The 20,755-nt window shown below is 49.7% G+C and overlaps 1 protein-coding gene across 1 annotated transcript in view; it reads left to right on the forward strand.

The window, feature by feature from the left end:
• The first annotated feature begins 20,640 nt into the window (after window positions 1–20,640).
• Window positions 20,641–20,755, forward strand: part of LOC142256797 (oncostatin-M-specific receptor subunit beta-like) — a 109,539-nt gene continuing 109,424 nt past the window's right edge. The window contains exon 1 of the mRNA XM_075328697.1: window positions 20,641–20,658. The gene's annotated coding sequence lies outside the window, so the exon portion shown is untranslated. The remainder of the gene's footprint in view (window positions 20,659–20,755) is intronic.

Genomic DNA, 20,755 nt, shown 5'->3' on the forward strand with positions numbered 1-20,755 from the left:
GTATTATATTTAATGTATTTGATGTATTGCATTTTGTGTAAATGGCCACCAGGTGGCAATGTTGTACAGGAATAGCAGTCCTGGCAACTGGGTAGGTAGATTAGGAGTTAAGTAGGAGGAGGAGAGTAGCATATAAAAGGGTCCATATGAGGGAGGAAGGGCAGGAGAGTCCCCAGTAGGAGCTAGAGAGAAGAAGGCCAAATTTATATACTTTAATTATCGACCCTAAGGGTCACCCCTGTGATCACGGACACGCAGGATCCTGCACATAGAGGATTGTGTAACTGCGTCCCGTGAGGCGGGGTATAGTCCGATCAGTCGGGCAGGCGTCCAGTTTTCTCCTGGATTGAAAACCCAGAGAAATATCCAGCGAGACTGAAGGTCAGTTGCGCCCTCGGGAGTATGGTAGGTCTTGGTCCTGGCCTAAAACACGGATGGAGGAATGATGTCACACATAGCCCTTCCAACATGTAAGCAATCCCTGTGGGTGGAACGGATAGGCTTAAAAGACTATTTGAATCAGTTCGTGCTAGCATGATGTTGGATGGTAGAATGAGGGGCCTAGAGATGTCTTATAGAGCCCAGGTGCCAGGAGAATGGTTGGCCATTAAATTGAATACTGAAGTGGAGTATGGAGGGAACCCCTATGAACCCAGAAGCGGTGCCCGTGTAGTGCAGAAGGGGATAGATGCTAAAAATTGTAGCGCCTGGTCCCACCAGACCCCGTGGGGGGCGCGCTCCCTCACATGTGCCCAGTCCCAGCATGGCTCCCACTAGCACTCCCAGTCATAGCCCCAGGCAGCGACGGCCTTCCTCTTACCGGCCCCATGGCTCTGCAGGCGCTGCTCCTACTTCCAGACATGCTGCAGCCTCTTCCTGTCTCCCTTCCTTACACAGAACTGCAGTAAGTGACTCTAGGCTGCGCGCAAGGCCACGCCCCCTTTCTTAAAGCTGTATGCCCCGTTTTCTGGAAGTGACCTCAGAGGTCACCTGTTACCTATTGGGTATTTAGGTTCACCTCCCCCAGCAGCAGGCGCCCGAGCAACGCTTCCATTAGAGCCTTGCCAGTGTCCAGACCCCCTTGTGATATTCTTTTGATATCCGTACATTTGATACCTGGTACTAATCCTTTGTCTCACTGTAGTGCCATCTATACTATTCCGGCTGTGGACGTCACCGTGCCATACCCGCAGTGGACGTCACCGCTTATACCTACCGTGGACGTCACCGTGCCATACCCGCAGTGGACGTCACCGTGCCATACCCGCAGTGGACGTCACCGCTTATACCTACCGTGGACGTCACCGTGCCATACCCGCAGTGGACGTCACCGTGCCATACCCGCAGTGGACGTCACCGCTTATACCTACCGTGGACGTCACCGTGCCATACCTGCAGTGGACGTCACCGTGCCATACCCGCAGTGGACGTCACCGCTTATACCTACCGTGGACATCACCGTGCCATACCCGCAGTGGACGTCACCGCTTATACCTACCGTGGACGTCACCGTGTCATACCCGCAGTGGACGTCACCATGCCATACCCGCAGTGGACGTCACCGTGCCATACCCGCAGTGGACGTCACCGTGCCATACCCACAGTGGACGTCACCGTGCCATACCCGCAGTGGACGTCACCGCTTATACCTACCGTGGACGTCACCGTGCCATACCCGTGTCCTGCCTACTGCGGACATTGTACCCGAGCTACGCCAGGCAGTACAGAGACTCCTACCACCTGTTCCTGGCTGCCGTGCATTTAGCCCTTCTCAGGGGAGTCTGGTGCACGGTCCAGTGGGTCCACCTTCGGACGCTCGCCGCTCCTCGGTGAGCGTAACAAAAATGTGTTGAAGGCAAGAAGTAGGGTGATGAAGATAAGTGCTGTAAATGTTAAGAAGAAAAGCAGAAAAGTTGCTTTGTTTAGAGATTACTGCATTGTGCCATTTATTGTTTTATAGAGTGAAAACAAAGTGATGGGGCTGTAGTGGTGAGCACGCTCGCTCAACATTAGACAAGAGCACCTGAGTAATCCAATTTGCTCAATTCGAGTATTGAGTACCCGAGCATTTTAGTTCTCACTCATCACTACAGGCAACAAAACTACAGTGGAACCTCGCTTAACGAGTAACCCAGTTAGTGAGTATTCCGCTTAACGAGCAAAGCTTTCTGTAAATTTGTAACTCACTTTACGAGCAAGCTTTGCTGTACAAGCAAAATCCTCACTGCACACACTTCCGGTTCCGTACATCCACCGCGCTCTGACCCGCTCTTACAGTACGCACACACAAACACACAAACATGCACACATTATGCACACCTTACCTTCCGTTCCCTCGTCGGCCTCCTGGTTCTTGTAGTTCGCCGCTGCAGGATGTGTATCGGTAACCATCGCGACGAGGGAGTAATTTCCGCTGTCAGCCACTACTCAAAGGCAGCGCGCTGACCAATCAGAGGCAAACGGCTCCTGCCTTTGACGTCAGCGGAAGTTCCGGCATTGGTCGCAATGGTTACCCGATACACATCCTGTACCGGCGAACTACAAGAACCGGGAGGCCAGCGATGGAAGGTAAGGTGAGCATAATATGTATGTGTGCAAGCGTGTTTGTGCGTGTTTGTGCGTGTTTGTACGTGTTTGTACATGTGTGGAATGGCACAATAGGGGACCAGGATGGGACATTTAACAAGTTGTGGAACGAATTGTCTGCATTGCAATGATTTCCTATGGGAAATCTTGCTTTGCTAGACGAGTAACTTGGTTGACAAGCACACGCCCAGAACGGATTGTTCTCGTAAACCGAGGTTCCACTGTACACATTCCAGACCCTAAATTTACAAGGATTTTGGTCCATTCTGCAGATAATCACCTAATTTCTGCAGCTTGTAACATGCTTGCCAACAGTCCTATTTTTCCGGTACATGAGAGTCCAGATCAGCGGGCAAGTCCGTCTATGAGAAACCTAATTGGAGATGTGAGTCCGATGGGGCAATCTACATCTATGGATATTAAAAGTGGAGGGGGGCAGATTGCTGGTATGCTGATTTTCTAGATTTGTTTAAGGTTGAGGTTTTTTTAAGTGGCACCTTGATGACCCCAACTGAAAGGACTCTTATCTGCACGCACGTTTACCCGAAGGACGATCATGATATCTTCCAGTTATTATACACAAACCCTGGAAACGTTCAGTGGATTGTGAAATAGGATCTGTCAATTCTTCGGTATTACGGGTAAAGTCGAAGAAAGTTGCTTTTACTGTAATTGTTACTTTTAATCCACATGGGAGACTATATAAAGCAAAAGTTCAGACTGCAAAAACCACAAATCCAAAAGCTGCAATGTATCAGGGAAAAGTTGATAAGATAACACAAATTCATTAGTATAAAGTTAGTGGGGCTCAAAAAGATGTATGGTGTACCAAATGGGTAAAGCACCAGAGAGAAACAAGATGTAGTTTTTTTTTTTTTAAAACAGAACCCTATATAAACAATCAGAAAACCAGGGTCTAATTATAAAATATTAAAAAGTAATAAGTAGAACACTTAGATGGGAAAATGTGTAGACCTTCCACCTATCCCTGCTGCCCCAACGCACGTTTCGTTATGGCTTCATCAGAAGGAGTGGTTTGGGGAAGTACAGGACAGCATGACGAGTGTGCGCAGAGTGTTCGCTCCACTGTCTCGGGCACAGCACTTCCCTATAGTGAAGCGCATCCTGGTGCGCTTGCACCGCAATGTGATCAGTCTTATTTATTTCCGGCCCGTCTGCTGACTCTGACGTATGCGCTCTACCGCTGGTATTTCCTAGCTGTGGAGTGCATACTACCACTATATCACCTACGATATGTTCTCCTCTACATTGTGTCTCCCGGATATGATTCAAGTGCTCCACAGTCTAACATCCTTTATGTGGAACACACGCTGATATCCAGGATTACACCATGCCACCATAATTGCTTAATTCTTAGGCAGTGAGGCACATGATCACATGCCTTTTTGTAATAGGCACCCTTCTATATAAAAGCCGTCCCATGCCTCCCCAAACCACACTTCCTGATGAAGTCATAACGAAACGTGCATTGGGGTAGCAGGGACAGGTAGAAGGTCTACACATTTTCCCATCTGAGAAAGTGTTCTGCGTATTACTTTCTAATATTTCATAATGAGACCCTGGTTTAATTAAGCACTTGCTTTTTGATTGTTTATATAGGGTTCTGGTTTTTGGTTTTTTTTAAAAAAAAAAAACCACATCTTGTTTCTCTCTGGGGCTTTACCAATTTGGTATACCATACATCTTTTTCAGCCCCACTTACCTTATACTAATAAATTTGTGTTATCTTACAACATGTCCCTGATACTTTGCAGTTTTTGTATTTGTCATTGAATTTTAATATGATTTCATTCTTTAAAAAAAAAAATGGATAAATAAAATTAGAAATTTTTTTAGCCAAATACTAGTCCTTTCTTATGTGGTTTTTGCAATTTTTTGAGTTTATAGGCTACTGTTTTTCATATATTAAAGGTATATTGCTAATCTTTAGTACTTAGTAGAGCCCCTCTGGCTGTTATGACCTGTTTCCCTTCTGGCTCTTATAACCTGCAACAGATGTGATATCTGGCCAGACACCAAGATTTCCTGATACTTGAATGAATTCATTTTGCCATCAACATAATGCAGATTTCCAGTGTCAGAGTAAATAAAGCAGCCCCAGAGCATCACCAAGCCTCCACCATATGTCACTGTAGTCATCAAAAAGTCACCACCATACTTCACTGTAGTTATCAAAAAGTCACCACCATACTTCACTGTAGTTATCAAAAAGTCACCACCATACTTCACTGTAATCATCAAAAAGTCACCACCATACTTCACTGTAATCATCAAAAAGTCACCACCATACTTCACTGTAGTTATAAAAAAGTCACCACCATACTTCACTGTAGTTATCAAAAAGTCACCACCATACTTCACTGTAGTTATCAAAAAGTCACCACCATACTTCACTGTAGTTATCAAAAAGTCACCACCATACTTCACTGTAGTTATCAACAAGCCACCACCATACTTCACTGTAGTCATCAAAAAGTCACCACCATACTTCACTGTAGTTATCAAAAAGTCACGACCATACTTCACTGTAATCATCAAAAAGTCACCACCATACTTCACTGTAGTCATCAAAAAGTCACCACCATACTTCACTGTAGTTATCAACAAGCCACCACCATACTTAACTGTGGTCATCAACAAGCCACCACCATACTTCACTGTAGTCAATAAAGCATCACTGTACTTTACTGTAGTCATCACTAGAGATGAGCCACCACCCTAGTGTTTGAGTTCGGTTCGGTGCGTCAAACGGCGGGCGTGTTCGTTGAACGTTCGTTGAACACTTTTGAACACCATTGAAAACAATGGCAGGCAAACACAAACACATACAAACATGCACAAACACGAATGCACACACACACATATTATGCTCACCTTACCTTCCGTTCCATCGCGGGCCTCCTGGGACTTGCAGTTCACCGGTACAAGATGTGTATTGGGTAACCATTGCGACTGATGCCGTAACTTCCGCTGCCAGAGCGCTGATGTCAAAGGCAGGAGCCGCTTGCCTCTGATTGGCCAGCGCGCTGCCTTTGAGTAGCGTCTGACAGAGGAAGTTCCTCCCTCGTCGCTATGGTCCCCGATACACGTAGTTCGCCGCTACAGGATGTGTATCGGGTAACCATAGCGACGAGGGAGGAACTTCCTCTGTCAGACGCTACTCAAAGGCAGTGCACTGGCCAATCAGAGGCAAGCGGCTCCTGCCTTTGACGTCAGCGCTCTGGCAGCAGAAGTTCCGGCATCGGTCGCGATGGTTACCCGATACACATCCTGTACCGGTGAACTGTAAGTCCCAGGAGGCCAGCGATGGAACAGAAGGTAAGGTGAGCATAATATGTGTGTGTGCGTGTATGTTTGTGTATGTTTGTGTATGTTTGTGTATGTTTGTGTATGTTTGTGTGTGTTTGTACGTGTGTGGAATGGCACAATAGGGGACCAGGATGGGACATTTAACAAGTTGTGGAACGAATTGTCTGAGCTTCCATTATTTCCTATGGGAAATCTTGCTTTGCTAGACGAGTAACTTGGTTTACAAGCACAGTCCCAGCACGGATTGTTCTCGTTACCCAAGATTCCACTGTATTAACATTGAATGACAGTATTACTGTGAAAAGACAGTTACGCTTTTGGTGATCGAACCGTTATCGAACATAACCTCGAACTGTCGAACTCAAAGTTAATCGTTCGTGTTCGTCGAACGACTCGAACATCGCCTAAAACAGGTCGAATTTGAGATTGGCGAACAGTTCGATTCGAACACCGCTCATCTCTAGTCATCACCAAGCCACCACCATACTTCACTGTAGTCAACAAGCCATAACCATACTTCACTTTAGTCATCCACAAGTCAGCTCTATACTTTATTGTAAGCATGGTAACATGGATGAAGCTATACACAGGGAAATCCAGAAAGAAAATCTGTTACTCTAGTCATCACCAAGTCTCCACCATACTTCACTGTAGTCATAAACAAGCCACCACCATACTTCACTGTAGTCATCACCAATCTACCACTATACTTCACTGTAGTCTTCAACAAGCCACCACCATAATTCACTGTAGTCATCATCAAACCACCATCATACTTCACTATAGTCATCAACAAGCCACCACCATACTTCACTGTAGTCATCACCAAGCTACTACTATACTTGACTGTAGCCATCACCAATCTACCACTATACTTCACTGTAGTCTTCAACAAGCCACCACCATAATTCACTGTAGTCATCATCAAACCACCATCATACTTCACTATAGTCATCAACAAGCCACCACCATAAGTCACTGTAGTCATCTGCAAGCCACCACCATACTTCATTGTAGTATTCAACAAGCCACCACCACACTTTAATGCACTTGTCATGCTGACTGGAGGAATGTCCACCAGGGCTACTGCCTGTGAATTAAATGTTCATTTCTCTACCATAACACATTTTAGAATGGTCTTTTATTGTGGACAGTCTAAGTTACACCTGTATTATAATCACGCTGGCCAGCCTAAGGCACACCTGTGTAATAATCATGCTGGGCATCCTAAGGTACATCTGTGTAATAATCATGCTGGGCATCCTAAGGTACATCTGTGTAATAATCATGCTGGCCAGGCTAAGGTACACCTGTGTAATAATCATGCTGGGCATAGTAAGGCACACCTGTGTAATAATCATGCTGGGCATAGTAAGGTACATCTGTGTAATAATCATGCTGGGCATCCTAAGTTACACCTGTGTTATAATCACGCTGGCCAGCCTAAGGCACACCTGTGTAATAATCATGCTGGGCATAGTAAGGTACATCTGTGTAATAATCATGCTGGGTATCCTAAGGTACATCTGTGTAATAATCATGCTGGCCAGGCTAAGGTACACCTGTGCAATAATCATGCTGGCCAGCCTAAGGTGCACCTGTGCAGTAATCATGCTGTCTAGTCAGCATAATACTACCCCATAATAATCTGTGGAGTTGTTCACGTGTCCGTGACTTTTTGCAGACCATGTGTCTGCAAAAATATCATGCACACATGCAAAATTATCCATATAAGTCTGTGAGTCCATGAAAAATCATGCACAGCACACGCTGTCCGCGCACCGTCTGTAATTAACATTGCAGTGAATAGGAGACGCTTTGTCACTTATATATTTTTCATAATAGAAATTCACGAATTAATGAAATTCTGATGGTAAAAAATTGATAACTGGTATAAATCGAACTTTTATTTCTTTGCTTACAAGAAATATCAGCGATGTGTGAACGAGACCTAATTTATGAAACCAGATATTCACACGTGGCTTTTCTAGAAAACCTCTATTTGTCCTGACAGGGATTATAGTCATGCAGGATTTTATTAAGCCCAATGCTGACCAAGCAGCGAGCCTGCACTCTGCCATAATGTAAGTAATCTCAGGATTAGTGTAGCTCACATCTATTTATGTCATATGGTCAATGTGGACTAAATGGACATTACGACTCCAAAATAATTTGCATGAATTAATCATACAAGCGAATATAGGAAAATCTATATTTCATAAAAAAAAATTTGCTTTTTTTTTTCTCCACTTATGAGCCACTTCTCCTCCTCAACTCATCATTTATTCAAAGGGCTAAAATCAATGTTGGTCAAAATAAAGCAGCTCACTGAGGGATCAGATTACAGCCGTCTACTGAAGTCTATGTAGAAGGAAGGGTAAAGGAGGTGGAAGAAGCAGAGTCAGGGAGGCACACTGCCACGCTAGGTACGGGGAAGTACCAAGCAAACGGCAAAAGGGAAGGGAAACCCTGTGTCTAGCGAAGGGGGAGATGGTGACCCTTGACTAAGCCTACCAATGGCCCCTGGCTTCCCTCACCACCTACCTGACCCTTGCTGACCCTAGAGCTTGGCCCTTGCTTACCGTACTGCCCTAGATAGGTTCCTCACCTATGCACTGAGTGAGATACCTGACCTTAGAGCTGGGCCCTGGCTCCCCTCACCACCCCAGATAGGTTCTGCACCTATGCACTAAGCAGGATACTTGACCCTAGAGCTGGGCCCTGACTTTCCTGACCACCCTAGATAGGTTCCACACCTATGCACCGAGCAGGATACCTGACCCTGGCTGACCTTAGAGCTGGGCCCTGGCTTCCCTCACTGCCCTAGTTAGGATAGGTTCCTCACCTATGTGCCAAGCAGGATACCTGACCCTAGAGCTGGGCCTTGGCTTTCCTCACCACCCTAGATAGGTTCTGCACCTATACGCCGAGCGAGATACCTGACCCTAGAGCTGGGCCCTTGCTTCCCTCACCACCCTAGATAGGTTCCACACCTAGGCGCCAAGCAGGATACCTGACCCTGTAACTGGGCCCTGGCTTCCATTACTGCCCTAGATAGATTCCAGACCTATGCACTGAGCCGGATACTTGACCCTGGCTGACCCTGAAATAAGCCCTAGGTAGGGAATGGATGGGATGAGCACTTAGTCAACCCCACTAAGCTTTAACGAAGACACAGGGGATTACACAAAGGGGTAATTAAACAAATACCTTATCTCCAGAGGACTTGGGGAGAGGTACAGCAACAACAACAAAGTTTCTCCAGATGAATACAAGCCGACTGCTTGCACTAAAGACTTGTTAAAATATCAGACCTATCACCAGCACAGAGTAATAAGAAGTGAAGGTATATAAAGAAACCAAGGGAAGTGCTGATGAAAAGCAGCTGAAAAGGTGAGGAACTCCGCAGGGTCCTAAAGAGAAAGGGATAAACCCCAAGCAGGGAAAAAGGAAAGTCACAGAGCAGTTTGTGTAGCCAAATGCTGCAAGATTCTACAGCTGGAAACTACAGGATTGTCTGTCAAGCGTGACACACCCATGACACACAGATACAGACATGATGGTGCTGCTGAATTTTTTTTTTTATCTCACTTCAGTGTTGGATTCACAGATCACAGCTCAATACCACAATATAATGTTACATAATGGCCTCCGGCTGCTACTTTCTTTATCTCACCTCAGTGGTGGAGTCACAGGTACACAGCTCAATACTACAGTATAATGCTATATAATGTCCCCTAGTTTATCTCACCTCAGTGGTGGATTCACATGTACACAGCTCAATACTAGAGTTGAGCGATGTTCGAGTCGAACGGTTCGCCAATTTCATGTTTGAGTGATTTTGGGGGGTGTTCGAGTCGTTCGACGAACTTGAACGATTTGCTTAAAGTTCGGCAGTTCGAGTTACGTTCGAGAACGGTTCGATCACCAAAAGCATGGCTTTTCACAGTAAGTATGTGCGCACTTTTTGTATCTGCATGCGTCCTGCGTCCCCAGCACAATCCCTCTCTCTTTCCTACTCACCGATCACTGGCGTTTCGCTGCACGGCTGTCACAAATCTCCGGCGGCTTTTCCTCTTTTGAAAATGGCTGCAGCTTCATTATTCAATCAGTTATTCAGTGCTTTCCCCGCCCACCGGCGCACATGATTGGTTGCAGTCAGACACGCCCCCACGATGAGTGACAGCTGTCTCACTGCAAGCAATCACAGCGGCCGGTGGGCGGGTCTATATCGTGCAGTAAAATAAATAAATAATAAGAAAAAAAAAATGCGGTTCCCCCCAATTTTGATACCAGCCAGAATAAAGCCACACGGCTGGAGGCTGGTATTGTCAGGATGGAGAGCGCCACGTTATGGGCCCACCACCCTAACAATATCACCAAGCAGCCGCCCGGAATTGCCACATCCATTAGATGCGGCAGTCCCGGGACTCTACCCAGCTCATCCCGAATTGCCCTGGTGCGGTGGCAATCGGGGTAATAACGGGGTTAATCATGGCAGGCGTCTCACCGAGATACGTTTCATGATTAACACGTAAGTGAAAGTAAAGAAACACACACAATGAAAAATCCTTTATTTGGAATAAAAGACAAAAAACACCTCATTTACCTTTTTATTAATCCCCAAACAACAATCCAGGTCCGAAGTATTCCTGTAACGCCTGCCTGGATCAACAGACTCAGGGGGGATGTAATGGACAGACTAGAGGGAAGCCACTCACCAAGCAGGACCCCCAGAACCCTGAAACCCTTTAACCCCTATACAGGGATTTGGAATTACACAGGGCCCTGGAGATCACTACCTGTGGAAGGCTGCAGTCCGATGAGAGTAGTAGTCAGGCAGGGTCAAACCAGGAATTGCACAACAGGGACAGAATCGGCAGACAAGGACGTAATCAGAAAACGGAGCAGAGGTCAAATCCGGATCGGGCAGCGAGGTACAAAAACAGCAGGCAGAAGGGTAGTCAGAAAACACGCAGAAATCAGCACACAGGAATCACAAAACAGAATAGGTCGGACCAGGAGCCAGGAAAATCAGAACTATCTCTGGCAGAGGTCATGTGACAGGAGGGGGAATAAGAAGGGTGTGGTGTCTTCCCATTGGCTGTAGCTGAATGCTGGCAACTTCAGCTGGAAGACACACGCCACCTACAGCTAGCCAGCGGTACTGCAGATCCCAAGATAACCCAGCCCAGTGGATGATCGGAGCCTGCGCCCACCGGTGCCACTGGCATCGACTCCTCTTCCATCACCAGCACCATCCACGGCTGAAACACGGCGTCGCCTGGTGATCGGAGCAGAAGTCGCTGGAGCAGACTCCGGCGGTGACATAACAATTCCACACGACACTGTCAGCTCTGCTACATGAAGATGCAGGGAGCACTGTAGAACACGAGCGCTCTGTGTCCTCTCCACGTAGCACCTAAAGTGAGCTACGCTGTCACTGGAGACTTCAGTCTGCAATGCAGACGTCAAGATTACCAAATCTGCCTATGTTTCTCATTAGAGGTAGTGGCTCAATGGTTAGAGCTACTGCCTAAGCAGCATTAATTAGTTCATGAGTTCAAGTCCCGGCTGCCCCGGTAAAGAATTTAATTTATTTTAAATTAGCATTATTATTTATTTATAATTATAATTTAATTTAATTTAATTATGCACTGAGGGGAGGAGCCGGACATCAGCTGTGAGCCACGGGCCACACCTCTAAAATCGGAGCAGTTCACAGAATGAGGCTGCATTGTCTCTCTCTCTCTTTCTATCTCTCTTTCTCTCTCTCTGTCTCTCCTCTCTCTTCTCTCCTCTTCTCTTCACTTCTTCTCTCCTCTTCTCTCTCTCTTCTCTCTCTCTCTTCTCTCTCTCCTCTCTCTCTCCTCTCTCTTCTCTTTTCTCTCTCTTTTCTCTCTCCCTCTCTTCTCTTTTCTCTCTCTTTCCTCTCTTTTTTTTCTCTCTCTCTTTTTCTCTCTTTCTCCCTCTTTCTCTCTCTCTTTTTTCTCTCTTTTTCTCTCTCTCTCTCTCCTCTCTCTCTTCTCTCTCCTCTCTCTCTTCTCTCCTCTTCTCTCCTCTTCTCTCTCTCTTGCCTTCTCTCTCCTCTCTTCTCTTCTCTCTCCTCTCTCTCTCCCTCTCTCTCTTCTCTTTTCTCTCTCTTTCTCTCTCTCTCTTCTCTCTTCTCTTTTCTCTCTCTCTTCTCTCTCTCTCAGACCTGGCGATAATCAGCTGATGCGGTCACCTGATGGAATCAGCTGACACTATTAGTCAAGCGGTGAGGCGGGCTTTTTACCGCCCGGCCGGGTAAACTATCAGCTGCTGCTGTCGGACAGGAGTCTGCACAGAAGTGTGTAGTTTTGTTTTTTTTTGCACTGATGCATCAGCTGATCGTATAAAAGCCATTTATACAATCAGCTGCTGTGTCATGATGTAATTCAGGCCCTTGAACCTGACACATCATCTGATCGCTTTGCCTTCCAGCAAACCGATCAGATGATATTGGATCCGGATTGGACAGCGTGGGACCCTTGACCCAGGATTACTGCGGAGAGGGGTTCTTTATTTCAATAAAGATGGAGTCACTAATTGTTTTGTGTTTTATTTCTAATTAAAATATTTTTCTGTGTGCTGTACTAGAAATTCATGGTGGCCATGTCTAATATTGGCGTGACAACATGAATTTCGGGCTTAAGGCCAGTTGATAATATACAGCTAGCCCTAACCCCATTATTACCCAGTGAGCCACCCATCACCAGGGCAGCTGTAAGAGTTGGATACAGCGCCAGAAGATGGCGCTTCTATGAAAGCGCCATTTTCTGGGGTGGCTGCGGACTGCAATTCGCAGCAGGGGTGCCCAGAAAGCTTGGGCACCCCCAGCGCTGCGGATTCCAATCCCCAGCTGCCTAGTTGTACTTGGCTGGACACAAAAATTGGGCGACGCCCGCAACTTTTTTTAAATTATTTCAGTTCAGCTGACTCCCGATCAGCTGACTCCAGTGTCAGCCGTTTAAATTCTGTGTCCCGCTGCATCCATCGCAGCAGATAAAAAGTAGAAGTAGAAGTATCTGGTAAAATAAAGTACTGGTGAATTGCGGTTGAATGTGTATGCACAGGATCCGGTCAAATGCAGTTTGCAGTAATTTACACACAGACAAAAACAGGACGCATTGCAGTTCACCCTGGAAAAGACGTAGAAGGGGGACTGTAAAGCCTGCTTTACACGTTACAATTAATCATGCGAACGCATTTGCGATCGCACCCGCCCCCATCGTTTGTGCGGCACGGGCAATTTGTTGCCTGTGTCGCACAATGCTGTAACCCCCCGTCACACGCACTTACCTTCCAAACGACCTCGCTGTGGGCGGCGAACATCCACTTCCTGAAGGGGTAGGGACGTTCGGCGTCACAGCAACGTCATTTTTCTTTTTAATTATTTCATGAAATTCATGAAATAATTAAAAAAAAAGGGCTTCGCTATATTTTTGGTTCCCAGCCGGGTACAAATAGGCAGCTGGGGGTTGGGGGCAGCCCGTAGCTGCCTGCTGTACCTGGCTAGCACACAAAAACATGGCGAAGCCCACGTAATTTTTTGGGGGAGCAAAAAACTCCTGCATACAGTCCTGGATGGAGTATGCTGAGCCTTGTATGGATGAGAGCAGACAGCAGCTGCAGAACTACAAGGCTCAGCATCCTCCATCCAGGACTGTATGCTGGAGGGAGAGGCAGAACTACAAGGCTCAGCATGCTTCATTCACTAGTGTATGCAGGAGAGCAGAGAGCAGACAGCAGCTGCAGAACGACAAGGCTCAGCATACTCCATTCAGGACTTTATGCAGGAGTTTTTTGCCCCCCCCCCAAAAAAAATGACGTGGGCTTCGCCATATTTTTGTATGCTAGCCAGGTACAGCAGGCAGGTACGGCTGCCCCCAACCCCCAGCTGCCTATTTGTACCTGGCTGAGAACCAAAAATATAGGGAAGCTCTTTTTTTTTTTAATTATTTCACGAATTTCATGAAATAATTAAAAAAAAAATGACGCGGGCTTCGCCCAATTTTTGTGTCCAGCCATGTACAACTAGGAAGCTGGGAATTGGAATCCGCAGCACAGTTTGGCCCGAGTTTTCTGGGCCCCTCTGCTGCGAATTGCAGTCCGCAGCCGTCCCAGAAAATGGCGCTTTCATAGAAGCGCCATCATCTGGCGCTGTATCCAACTCTTCCCGCAGCCCTGAAGCCGGGTGGCTTTCTGGGTAATAATGGGTTATGTCACGCTCCCCGGGTCCTCGGATCCCCTCCCCGGGGTCCCCTGCTCCGATCCCCGGGTCCTCAGCTCCGCTCCCCGGCTCACCTGCCACGCTCCCCGCTCTCCAGCCTCCGGTGCCCGCACTTCCCAGGCCCCCTGGTCTCCGCTCCCGGCGCCCAACGGCTTCCCAGTTCCTGGCCGGCTCCCCTGCGTCCTCCCTTCAGCTTCCTGCCCTGGCTTCTGGCACCCGGGCTGCGCGCATGCGCATTAGGGCGCGCGCGCGGTCACTGAACCTTTCTTAAAGGGCCAGTGTCAATTAACAGGAAATGATGTACTCAGGTACAGGGTATATAGGGGGTTAATGTCCAAGGGAGCGGGGCCTGTTCTTCGTGTTTTCCCAAGCTAGGAGTCAGGTCTCCTTGTGTTCTATGAGATACTTACCTCTCTGTCTTCTAGAGCCGATCCTGCATCGCCATCCGGTCCTGCGGTACCTCGAACCCCGAACGCTGCCCATCTGCCATCCTGACAGTCCGTACCATCTCGGATCCCTGCGGTGACCCGTCATCTCGCTCCAACGGTTCCGGACCCTGCCTGACACCATCACGGCTTCCGAACCTGAGCTCCGTCACCCGGACCACCATCCGTGACCTCGTGGTCCCAGGGACTTCTCCATTTGCTCTCAGTGCACGGACTGTCCTGCTACCTACAGTGCTCCGGCTACCGGACTCCTTTCCCTCATCCGGGAGTTCGGCCCAGTGGATCCACCTCCAGGGTCTACCCGTCCATCTGGCCCTAACAGTAAGAACAGGCCATGGATCCCGCCGAAGCACTAGCGGCCTTGCATGAGGAACTCCAACGCCAGCGTGAAGTCCAGACCCGCATGCTGAACTTTATGACTTCCGTGGACACCCGCCTGACCACGCTACAAGCGGCAGTCACGTCTTCGACATCCCGAGCCTCCACTAGTCAAGCCACGACCCCCGCTCCCGTGGCCGCCTCTTGGGATGCTTCCAGACTGCGTTTGGCCTCACCACCCCGGTACGCCGGAGATCCCAAGACCTGCAGGGGGTTTATAAACCAATGCTCCCTCCATTTCACGCAGCTGCCACATCTGTTTGCCTCCGACCAAGCCAAGGTCGCCTTCATCATGTCTCACCTAGAGGGCGAGGCACTGGCGTGGATGAACCCCTTGTGGGAGAAGGAGGAACCTATGACCAAGAACCTCCAGGAGTTCCTGCAGGCCTTTCGCAGCACTTTTGACGAACCCGGACGCGCCTCCGCGTCTGCGTCATCACTTCTCCGGTTACGTCAGGGAACACTGACGGTGGGTCAATACGCCATCCGTTTCCGCACCTTGGCTTCAGAACTCGGGTGGAATAACGAGGCCCTAACCGCCGCCTTCTGGGAAGGACTATCGGGTCGACTCAAAGATGAGCTGGCTGGACGTGATGTACCGTCCACTCTGGACGCCCTGATTACCCTAGCGACTCGAGTGGACATACGCTTTCAGGAGCGGTCCAAAGAGCTGTCCCGTGAGAGACGTCCGGTAAGGCATTCCTCTCCTCCACCGAAGCCCACCGTACTCCAGTCAACGGCCTCTGGTGTCTCCGTCCATGAGCCCATGCAGATCAACCGTGTGCGACAGTCGGAACAACGTCGAGCAGAGCGGCTCGCCAAGGGTCTCTGCTTTTACTGCGGAGAGGGCACACACCTGCTACGCGCCTGTCCAGAGAGGCCGGGAAACTCCAAAGCCTAGGGTTGGTAGGAGAGGCCACCCTAGGTGCTGGGACTCTTTCAGACCCAGTTACATGGACTGTGCAAGTGACAACGGGAGAGACGCGGTTTACGGCTGAGGCGTACCTCGATTCTGGGGCAGCAGGCAATTTCATCCAGCAGGCCACGGTGGACAAGTACCAGGTGCCTGTTACTCCACTCGACAAGCCCCTAGTGATTGCCTCTGTGGATGGGAGACCCCTCTCTGACACCATCTCCTGGATCACCAAGCCGCTTGAACTGCGTATCGGTGCTCTGCACACCGAGAACATCGCTCTCTACGTCCTCCCACACATGTCACATCAAATCCTGCTGGGACTTCCCTGGTTGCGGACACACGAGCCTTCAGTCAGCTGGGGCACTGGCGATATCACTCGATGGGGGTCTTCTTGCCATGAGAGATGTCTGAAGACCATACAACCCATCCGGCGACCTCCGGTTCCCGAGTCCCTACCGGGACTGCCCTCAGCCTATTGGTCCTTCGTGGACGTCTTTGATAAGAAGGAGTCCAAAGTACTCCCGCCACATCGTCCTTACGATTGTGCCATTGACCTGCTCCCGGGAACTACACCACCTCGAGGACGGATATATCCGCTATCTCCAGCCGAAACAAGGGCTATGTCTACGTACATCACAGAGAGCCTGGCTAAGGGATTCATCCGGAGATCCTCCTCTCCTGCTGGAGCAGGCTTCTTCTTCGTAAAGAAGAAAGAGGGCGACCTACGCCCATGTATAGACTACCGGGGATTGAACCTAATCACCGTGAAAAACAAGTACCCCCTGCCGCTCATCCCCGAATTGTTTGATCGGCTCAGAGGAGCTTGTGTGTTCACCAAGTTGGATCTTCGGGGTGCCTACAACCTGGTCCGTATCCGCTCAGGGGATGAATGGAAGACCGCGTTCAACACTCGCGATGGGCACTATGAATACTGCGTGATGCCCTTCGGCCTGTGCAACGCACCAGCAGTCTTCCAAGAATTAGTGAACGATGTGTTTCGGGACCTTCTCTACGTCTGTGTGGTGGTATATCTGGATGACATCCTTGTCTTCTCTCCGGACCTCCAGACCCACCGAGAGAACGTGCAACTGGTTCTACAACGACTGAGAGAGAATCGTCTGTACGCCAAGTACGAGAAGTGTGTCTTCGAACAGTCTTCTCTCCCCTTCCTGGGGTACCTCATCACCGATACCGGACTGCAGATGGATCCCAAGAAGGTCTCCTCCATTCTCAACTGGCCCCCTCCTTCTGGACTGAAGGCAATCCAACGATTTCTGGGATTCGCTAACTATTACCGCCAGTTCATTCCTCACTTCTCGGCTCTGACTGCTCCTCTCTCCGCCTTGACCAAGAAGGGGGCTAATCCAAAAGACTGGTCACCTGCGGCCGACGCCGCGTTAGGCGCTCTAAAGCGAGCCTTTGCCTCCTCTCCCATACTCCACCGTCCAGAGTTAAACCACCAGTTCACCTTGGAGGTGGATGCCTCCTCCTCGGGAGCCGGAGCAGTGCTCATGCAGAAGTCCTCATCCGGGAAGATGGTGACGTGCGGTTTCTTCTCCAAGAGCTTCTCCGCGCCTGAACGCAATTACACCATCGGTGACCGAGAGCTATTAGCGGTCAAACTGGCTCTGGAGGAATGGCACTATCTTCTGGAAGGAGCAGTGTACCCTGTCATTGTTTACACGGACCACAAAAACCTGGAATACCTGCGGACTGCTCAGCGACTGAACCCACGGCAAGCCAGGTGGTCCTTGTTCTTTGCCCGGTTCGACTTCCAGCTTCATTTCCGACCCGCGAACAAGAACGTACGCGCTGATGCCTTGTCTAGGTCTTTCGTGCCCCTGGAACAGGAGGAAGAGACATCTCAACCCATCATCTGTCCAAGTAAGATTATTCCGGTGGCTCCTGTCACCCTGGCCCAGATACCACCTGGGAAGACTTATGTCTCTGAGGCTGACAGGCAAAAAGTGTTACACTGGGGCCATGCCTCGAAAACAGCCGGTCATGCAGGTCAGAAGAAAACATGGAGCGCTATTGTACGTCATTACTGGTGGCCATCCCTGCGCACGGACGTCGCCTCTTTTGTCTCTGCCTGCTCCTCCTGTGCCAGGAACAAGACACCCAAACACCTGCCATACGGCCGTCTTCTGCCTCTGCCCATACCCTCAGTTCCCTGGCAACACATAGCGATGGACTTTATTACGGACTTGCCATTATCCTCCGGACACACAGTCATATGGGTCGTGGTGGATCGGTTCTCTAAAATGGCCCATTTCGTTCCTATGGCTGGACTGCCCTCTGCTCAGGAACTCGCGGACGCCTATATACAGCACATCTTCCGCTTGCATGGCTTTCCATCACACATAGTGTCCGACAGAGGAACCCAGTTCACCTCCCGCTTCTGGAGGGCTCTCTGCAAACATCTGGGAGTGACTCTGGACTTCTCCTCAGCCTACCATCCTCAGTCGAATGGCCAAGTGGAATGGATCAATCAGATATTGACCTCTTTCTTGCGTCACTACGTGAACGCCCATCATGACGATTGGTCCACGCTTCTTCCTTGGGCTGAATTCTCCCATAATCACCACGTCAGTGAGTCCTCCTCCTGTTCTCCCTTCCATGTCGTCTACGGACTTCAGCCGTCTGTCCCATTGCCTGTATCCTCTTCCTCGGACATCCCTGCTGCTGATGCAGTACTCCGTGACTTTACATCCATTTGGGACTCTGTTAAGGCCTCCCTTGCACGTGCCTCCCTGCGGATGAAGAGACATGCGGACAAGAGACGTCTGGATCCTCCGTGTTTCTCTCCGGGAGATCTCGTCTGGCTTGCTTCCAAATACATCCGACTGAAGATACCATCCTACAAGCTGGGCCCTCGCTACATCGGACCGTTTAAAGTCCTCGGCAAGATCAATGAGGTCTCCTACAAACTGCAGCTCCCGGCCACGATGAGAATACCCAACTCCTTTCACGTCTCTCTGCTCAAGCCGGTTGTCCTTGGTCCCTTCTCCGCTGCCGCCAGTCCGGCCCCTCCTCCTATTGCTGAGGACGACATCTATGCGGTAAGAGATATCGTGGCCATGAAGACCGTACGTGGTCGACAGTTCTTCCTGGTGGACTGGGAAGGGTATGGTCCTGAGGATAGATCCTGGGAGCCCAGGGAGAACGTGGGCACTCCTCTGATCCGTGCCTTCCTGTCCCGGTTGCGGGGAGGTGGGGTGTGGGGGGGGGGGTACTGTCACGCTCCCCGGGTCCTCGGATCCCCTCCCCGGGTCCCCTGCTCCGATCCCCGGGTCCTCAGCTCCGCTCCCCGGCTCACCTGCCACGCTCCCCGCTCTCCAGCCTCCGGTGCCCGCACTTCCCAGGCCCCCTGGTCTCCGCTCCCGGCGCCCGACGGCTTCCCAGTTCCTGGCCGGCTCCCCTGCGTCCTCCCTTCAGCTTCCTGCCCTGGCTTCTGGCACCCGGGCTGCGCGCATGCGCATTAGGGCGCGCGCGCGGTCACTGAACCTTTCTTAAAGGGCCAGTGTCAATTAACAGGAAATGATGTACTCAGGTACAGGGTATATAGGGGGTTAATGTCCAAGGGAGCGGGGCCTGTTCTTCGTGTTTTCCCAAGCTAGGAGTCAGGTCTCCTTGTGTTCTATGAGATACTTACCTCTCTGTCTTCTAGAGCCGATCCTGCATCGCCATCCGGTCCTGCGGTACCTCGAACGCTGCCCATCTGCCATCCTGACAGTCCGTACCATCTCGGATCCCTGTGGTGACCCGTCATCTCGCTCCAACGGTTCCGGACCCTGCCTGACACCATCACGGCTTCCGAACCTGAGCTCCGTCACCCGGACCACCATCCGTGACCTCGTGGTCCCAGGGACTTCTCCATTTGCTCTCAGTGCACGGACTGTCCTGCTACCTACAGTGCTCCGGCTACCGGACTCCTTTCCCTCATCCGGGAGTTCGGCCCAGTGGATCCACCTCCAGGGTCTACCCGTCCATCTGGCCCTAACAGGTTAATATTAGCTTTGTTTTACTAGCTAGTATTAAGCCAGAGATTCTTAATGTCAGGCAAGTTTTACCCGGCCATTAAGAATCTCCAATAAAGGGTTAAAAAAAAGACACCAAACAGAAAAAATACTTTAATAGAAATAAATACACAGACACACTTAGAGACTCCATGTTTATTACTCCCTCTCAGCCCTCCACGATCCTGGTCTTCTGTCTTCTTTCTCCTTCAACCCATGCAGCTCTGCTACATCAGACAGCACTGCATGGGAGGAAGACGCTGCTTCTCCGTGCGCAATCTGATCCCTCAGTGAGTGAGCAGAGGCTGCGGGCTGTAAGCGGTGACGTCACCGCTGCTACCGTTACTATAGCAACGGCAATCTCCGATCACGTGATTCCCGGTGCCGCAATTCACCGGCTGTGGCATCTAGTCCCTGCATGTGGGCTGAATCTGTAAAGAGCGCCCACATGAAGGAACGGGGAAGCCGACCATGTGCCAGAGCATCTCGCCGGTACACGGAGATGCTGGAACGAGCACCGCGTACCGGAGAGATGCACTGACAGGACCTAGCATGACATCTAGCCATGTGATCAGTCTGTAGCCAATGAGATAATAGACACGTGACTGGTCACATGCTATTTTGACATCATGGAAGGTCCTATCATCAGTGCTGGTTAACGGGAGGACGCAGCGATGATCGGAAGGAAACACGGCGGGAGACAGAGTGCAGGACGCGTCACGGGGACCTGTAAGTGTTATGGCAATGTTTATTAACTGTATGTGTACATGTATAATGTGTTTTTATGTGTTTGTGTTTGCCTGCCATTGTTTTCAATGGGGTTCGA

This window comes from Anomaloglossus baeobatrachus, chromosome 1 (assembly GCF_048569485.1).
Source record: "Anomaloglossus baeobatrachus isolate aAnoBae1 chromosome 1, aAnoBae1.hap1, whole genome shotgun sequence".
NCBI lineage: Eukaryota > Metazoa > Chordata > Amphibia > Anura > Aromobatidae > Anomaloglossus > Anomaloglossus baeobatrachus.